Source organism: Pinus tabuliformis, chromosome X (genome assembly GCF_031772625.1).
Source record: "Pinus tabuliformis cultivar Carrire ecotype Pingquan chromosome X, CPIR1, whole genome shotgun sequence".
Classification (NCBI taxonomy): Eukaryota; Viridiplantae; Streptophyta; class Pinopsida; order Pinales; family Pinaceae; genus Pinus; species Pinus tabuliformis.
Genome location: NC_142308.1, coordinates 176,019,634 through 176,027,417, shown reverse-complemented (window position 1 = coordinate 176,027,417; position 7,784 = coordinate 176,019,634).

Genomic DNA, 7,784 nt, shown 5'->3' with positions numbered 1-7,784 from the left:
TCATCAAGAGAAACTATGAAAAAGAGGCATCCATTTGGCCACCAATTTTTGGTGGGAGAAACTTCGTTTATTGGAAGGTAAGAATCACAGCCTATCTTCAATCTCTTGGAACAGAAGTTTGGGATATCATGGAAGGAGGATACACATTTCTAGCAGCAACTTTTATAGATATGATAGGTAAAAAGAAGTATGAAACAAATGCAAAGGCTGTCAATACTCTATTAGGGAGTTTATCACAATCAGAATTCGTCAAGGTTATGCAGCTCAAAATCTCCAAAGAAATATGGGACAAGATCGTTCTAATCTATGAAGGAGACGATCAGGTAAAAAGTGCAAAACTACAATCTCTCAGAATTCAATATGAAACTCTCAAAATGCACAATGATGAAAGTGTAGCTAATTATTTCCTACGTATATATGAGATTGTTAATCGCATGAAAAATCTGGGTGAAGAGATAAAATAAGTCACTTTAGTTGAAAAGGTTCTAAGATCCTTGTCTTCTAAGTTTGAATCAAAAGTTTCTGCCATAGAAGAAAAGCAAAATATTCAAAGTATTACTATGTCACAATTGCACGGAATCCTAACTACTTTCGAAATGAGAAAAGGGGGTCCGTCAGACATGAGAGAAGCCGCATTCAAAGCTTCAGGAAAAGGAGAATACAATGAGTCAGAACATATGTTAAAAGGAGAGGAAGAATCAAATTTTGTTAGGAACCTTTAGCGGGGCTCTAGAAGATTCAGAGGTAAGTTACCTTTCAAATGCTTTGCTTGTGGAAGAGTTGGTCACTATGCAGCCAAATGTCCTCATAAAGATAAGCTTGACAAAGGTAAGGAACCAGTTAAATGGAATAAAAAATAGAGCGTAAGTAAGAAGACCTATTATACACATGAAGACAATGATGGAATTTCAAATAGTGATGAAGATGAACGTGGTAATGATTGTAGACTTTTGATGGCTTTTGAAGATGATGATTTCTTGGATGCTATAGATGAAGATGATCTCTATGAAGAAATTTATAAACTTAAAATTTGTTTAGAAGAAAAGAGTATGATTATAGATACTCTGACATTCCAACTTGCTGAAAGGGAAAAACACATTGAAAAGTTAGAATGTGAAATTGTGGGACTTAGAAAAGATATTGAGAAAACAAAAGCTCTTAATCTTAGATTTGCTAAAGGATCTGAAACTTTAGATGAGATTATCAAAGTGAAACATTCTCCTCTAATAAGGATAGGTCTTGGATACACTGAAGAAGCATCTCAAGCACAAAATCCATCCACCTCCAAAAGTTATCTTAACGCAGCAAGAAGAAGTGAACAGGTTGACAATCGGTAGCAAAGGCATAAAGCAGATCACCAGGTAAATTGGGGTCAATCTACTTCAAGGATGAACATAAGCTACAACCAACTGTAGGTAAGTCATTCCCAATTTGCTTCAAGAATGAATGTCAATGGAAACTATAATCACATGGTCAGTAGATTTGATAATCGTGGGAATTTCTTTAATGGCCAATGTTTCTCATGTCATAAATTTGGACACAAAGCTTCTCAATGTGTTGCCTACAAGACCATCATCACTAGAGAAACACAAAATCAAAGGAGTGTGACTGGGATCATGAAGAGGACCTACAATAATTTTTCTACTCTTGAAAATGAAATAGAATGCTCTATTTGTAACAACTTCGGTCATGAAGATTCTGAATGCAGGAGTAAGTTTCGGCAAACATCTCAGAAGGAGCAAGCTTCATTGGGTCCCAAAACATGGAGAAAGAAAGAACCGCAAACAGAAATATGTGGCATAGCCTTATATGCAGAAGGACAGGAAAATCAATGGTACATAGATAGTGGATGCTCGAAACATATGACAAGTGATAAAGAAAAACTTCTGTCATATAGTGCCTTAGAAAAGGAAAGGAAGGTCTCATTTGGAAATGACACCCCTGCACTCATAAAAGGTAAAGGCTCCATTCTTTTAAAAGAAAAGGTCAAAGATGGAAATGTTATGTATGTTGATGGCTTAAAGCATAATCTATTGAGTGTTAGTCAAATGTGTGATCAAGGAAATGAGGTAGTATTTTGATCAAATGGATGTATTGTTCGTGAGCTTGATACAAGAGAAACAGTGATCAAAGGCATAAGAACTCAAAATAATTTATACATACTCAAGGGAGGACAACAACAATGCTATCTAAGCAAAAATGATGAAAACTGGCTATGGCACAGAAGATTGGGGCATTTGAGCTTCCCTCATATAAGAAAAGCATGCAAATATCCGGCTGTTCATGATCTTCCTGACATCAGAATTCCTACAATATTAAAATCATGTAAGTTTGGTAAGAAAACTAGAGCACATTTCCCTGAGAAGGAAGGATCAACTAGTAAGCCACTTGAACTTGTCCATGCTGATTTATGTGGTCCATCAAGGAAAAAGTCACCTTGAGGAGAAGAATACTTTATATTGTTCATTGACGACTTTTCCAGGATGTGTTGGATAGGACTTCTAAAACATAAAGACGAAGCTTTCGAAAAGTTCAAAGCTTTCAAAACCTTGGTTGAAAATGAATCAGATCTCAAAATCAAATGGCTCAGGTCTAATCGAGTAGGGGAATTTACCTCCAATGAATTTTTTGACTTTTGTGAAGAACATGGAATAAGAAGGGAATTCTTTACTACAAGGACTCCTCAGCAAAATGGTGTGGTAGAAAGGATGAACATAACAGTTCAACAAATGGCTCATTCTATGCTTGATGAGTCTGGAACTCTCTCAACCTTCTAGGGTGAAGTTGCATTTGCTACCATTACTATTCTCAACAAAACAAATGTCCGGGTAAACAACACTCAAACTCCTCATGAACTTTGGTATGGTAAGACACCTACTGTAAAATACTTCAAAGTATTTGGAAGCAAATGTTACATCAAAAGGACTGATGAAAATCTTGGCAAGTTTGAACCTAGAGTATATGAAGGCATTCTCCTTGGTTACTATTCCCGAAGTAAACGATATAAGTGTTACAATAAAAGACTTGGAAAAATTGTTGAAAGTATTGATGTGGTGGTTGATGAAGCAGGCTACAATTCAAAGCATGTAAAATTCAAATATTTTGAAGATGATGAGGACTATCCTTCAACATCAAATCAAATTAATGATGAAGAAGAAACCTATGAGGCACTAGAAGAATAGATAAGGGTAGAAGAAAAGACTCCATCCAGGTACATCCAAAAGAACCATCTAGAGACTCAAATTTTGGGGCAAAAAGAGGTAGGTGTACAAACAAGAACTATTACAGAAGCTTCAAGCTATCTAGCATTTCTCTCCTTCATTGAACCACAAAATGTTAGTGAAGCATGCAAAGATGAATGTTGGGTCAAGGCCATGAATGAAGAACTTGAGCAGATTGAAAAGAATAACACCTCGGAGTTGGTTCCTAGACCAAATGATAAGAATGTCATAGGGACAAAATGGATATTCAAAAACAAGCTGAATGAAAATGGAGATGTTATTAGAAACAAGGCTAGACTTGTTTATAAAGGGTATGCTCAACAAGAAGGTATAGACTTTGAAGAAACTTTTGCACCGGTTGCCAAACTTGAAGCCAAAAGAATGTTCCTTGCTCTTTCTAGCTTTCAACAGTTCAAAGTATATCAAATGGATGTGAAATCTGCCTTTCTAAATGGAGACTTAGAAGAAAAAGTGCATATTGAGCAACCAAATGGATTTATCCTTGGAAAAGATCCAAAACTTGTATGCAGACTCAAAAAGGCTCTCTATGGTCTTAAACAGGCTCCAAGGGCTTGGTATTATTGTCTGGACAAATACCTCCATCAACAAGGTTTTTCAAAAGGATCAACAGATAGCATATATATATATATATATATATATATATATATATAAATTGACAATGATAAATTGCTAATACTTGTTGTGTATGTTGATGATATCATCTTTGGTAGCAATGAAGAAAGAGTCAAAACTTTGCCTTGGTAATGCAGAATTTGAAATGTCCCTGCTTGGTCAGCTCACATACATTCTTGGTTTACAAGTCCAACAAAACAAAGATGGTATCTTTATATCACAAACCAAGTACCTCAAGCAGATCTTGAAGAAGTATGGCATGGAAGAGTTGAAACCAGTATGTACCCCTATGGTAACAGGATGTAGCCTTAGTGCAAATGATGAATCAGGAGAAGTACATCAACCAACCTATAGAACCATGATTGGTAGTGTTCTATCTAACAGGTACCCTACCAGAAATCATGCATGCAGTTGGAATAGTCGGAAGGTTTCAGGAAAATCCAAAGGAAACTCATCTTCAGGCAGTTAAAAGAACTTTCAAATATCTTCAAGGAACTCAAAACTATGATCTCACACTTCATGCATATACAGATGCAGATTGGGCAAGAAGCGTGGATGACAGAAAAAGCACTAGTGGTGGTGCATTCTTTATGGGATCCAGATTAGTGTCTTGGTTCAGCAAGAAACAAAGTTCAATTGCTTTATCTACAGCTGAAGCAGAATATGTGGCTGTTGCATCTTGTTGCACACAACTCCTTTGGATGATGAAAGCATTGCAAGACATACAAATCACTTGTACTCCACCCATCTCCATTCTATGTGATAATACAAGTGAAATCAACATTTCAAAGAATCTATCATGCATTCCAAGACCAAGCACATACCTATCAAATATCATTTTCTTTAGGAACAAGTGCTTGAATAAAAAATCAAATTGGAGTATGTTCCCTCCAAGGAACAGGTTGCTGATATATTCACCAAACCACTGCCCAGGGAGACATTTGAATACCTTAGACAGAATCTAGGAGTAATCGATGCATCATCTTTCTGTTGACACTTATTTGTTTCAGAGAAAAATGGGTGTACGTGAGTTTCATGAAGCATATCCGCGTACATATGCAGGTCTCAGTGGATACAATCATGTATATGTTGGTTTGAAGAAAAAAGTGGGCCAGACTCAGGATGAAAAGAGTCTGATGTGGGTCTGATCATCTGGCACAGGTTCAAGGGGAGCATATACTTCTAATAGTGCATTACCTTAGAAGATCTTGGTACAATGTCACAGTTGTTTCTGATTTAGGTGGAACAAGTGCAGAGCGAGATCATGGTTGCTGGTCTGGATGGTGATTGACAAATGCTGCTGATATTGTCTTAGATATTTGGTCTCTATGTCATGTATTTCTTTGAGTATCAAGGTCATGTAACGACCTATCTTTTTTCCCCTCTATTCCTGGGATGGATGATGTAACGTTCTTGTTTTATCATATACAAAATTTTGGTGTATCCCCACTTGGTTGGGTGGATGAGTCAATTTTGGTATATACCCACTTGGTTGGGAGATGGATGTATGTATGAGTCTTTGGTGATAGGAAATTCATTTATGATGTATAGAGTCATGTTCTTTCTTGTAGAACATCTTTTTACAGACCTTGTCTACAGTCAAGGGGAGCATGGACAGCACAACAGAGCAGAAGATCTCAGCAAGTACTCAGGGGGAGCCTAACCCTTTGCCCTTGATGACAAAGGGGGAGAATGACTTTAAGTTGCTTGGGGTTGCCATCAAGTCCAAAGGGGGAGATTGTTGGCATTATGACACAGGCTTGGCACTATGGCACAGGTATTGTCCTTGATGGCAACCCACTCAGCAAATCACTCAATTGATAGTTCAGGATCACAAGCTCTCAGAATAAAGGAAGAGGAGGTATACGTAGGTTCCTGTTGACCAAGCCACGTATACACACGGATTCACAGACCAAAAGGCACGTATGCGTATACACACACTTTCATGCACAAAAAAGAACGTATAGTTTGGAAAACTTGGTTTTTGGTCATTGGTATTTGGACCTATGGTTTTGGACCATGGTATCTCGTCTGAAGTATTGAACCCAGGTATTTGGACCCAGGTATTGGTTCTAAGTGGTTTTGGACCATGGTATTAAGTAAGGCCTAAGACTATAAAAGGTGAAGGAGATCATTAGGAAAAGGCACTCAAGGATTGAATATCTTATGAAGAACAAGATCTAAAATACTGGTCATTGGGTTATGGTGCATAGCTGGATCTGAATCAAGGAGGAACTTGACTGCTAGGAGAAGGATAATTTCTATTGATGGGTCAAGATCTTAAGGCTTGAAGAAAAGTATCTTTGTGTGATTTTCATCTTTATATTTGGCGCATGACTTGATATGTAAATCTAATGATCTTGGTAAAACTGATATCTGAATAGTTGAAAAGGGTAAATTATCTTTTACAGATCTATACACAGGTTCAGCACAGCAAAGACGCGTATACATGCTGGTTCGGTAATTCAAAATTGCGGATATGCAGGTTTGCCTTGATATAAGAGTGTATGCATGCAGTTTATACATATTGAAGTAGCATACGTCCCATAAAATATGTTTTAGCTACTTCTGTTTATTGCTGCAGTTTTCTGTGTTCAGGATTGGTTTCTGGTTACTGTTATTGTACTCTGGTTATAGCATTCAGAGAAGTGATTCTTTGATTCATTTTTGGTGGGTACTTAGAAGATTGGTTGATGCAGGTATATTTAATGTTTGATTGATGTTATTGATGGATCTAGTCTGAAAATTTATGAAACGTGGTCCCTAGAGGAAAAGAGAAGGTTGTAGCCTTCTGTAGGTCAGCATCTACGTAGTAGTACATCAGCTAGTAAAAGAGCTAAGGGGGATGTAGCTCCCTTCTAAGAGAAGCTGGAGAACGAGAGAAGGTTTTAGCCTTCTGCAGGTAGAAGCCTGTGTACTAGCATAAGACTGCACTAGGACAAAAACATTGTAAAAATAATTTTCTTATTAAAAGAAGATAGAGACAAATTGCAGCAGGTGGTTTTCAACCACATTGGGTTTCCACCTTATATCTTGTGTTCTTGAGTGTGATTATCTGCTCTGTTTTACTGTACCTGGTTACTATTTATATGGTTATGATGCACAGATTAATGATCAACATCTGAAGAATAAATTAAATTATAAGTTTGCAGGTTATACGCTAGTTTCCTTAACTACAGTTGCGTATATACACAGTTTTCACTAACTAAAGTAGTGTATACAAATTTAATTGTGAAATGAAAAATAATTGACTTGATAATACTGATTCACGCCCCCCCCCTCTCAGTATCAAGGTGGTAGGCCTCAGATTTATGGTGCATAGGAATCACAAATAGTTGGGGATGTTGGCAAAGCATTCCATGGATCTTGCAACATTGGATAACAAGCAAGTAGATCACCAGACATCTATTATCGAGATGGATGGTAAGCTATGTGATAAAGCTGTTTCTATTTTGATTGGCCCTCGATCAAATTATTGTTATGTTAATCTTGACCTGGTGGATAAGTGTGGTTTGATTAAATAAGTGCATGCAAAAACTTGATTAGTGCAATTGGCTAAAGGTACAAAGAAAAGAGTTCATCATTGGGCAAGATCTTGTGCATTATAGTTGAATGGCATGCCTACATTAGTGCATTTGAATGTACTTCCTTTGGGATCATATAGTATGATTTTGGGTATGCACTGGTTGTATCTTCATAGGACCAAGGTGGATTGTTATGACAAGGCTATTGATTTCTTGGATGACAATGAAGAACAAAGAATCTTGCAAGGTATGAATAAGGCAACATCAATCATAATGGTTATATCTATGTAGGAAAATTGCAGTCATAGAAAAGGGTGTGTGTTATTTGCTTGAATATTTATAATAATAAAGGTAAGGATGTTTAGGATGCAGAGGTATTGAGTAGGTACCCGATTTTACAGTAGTT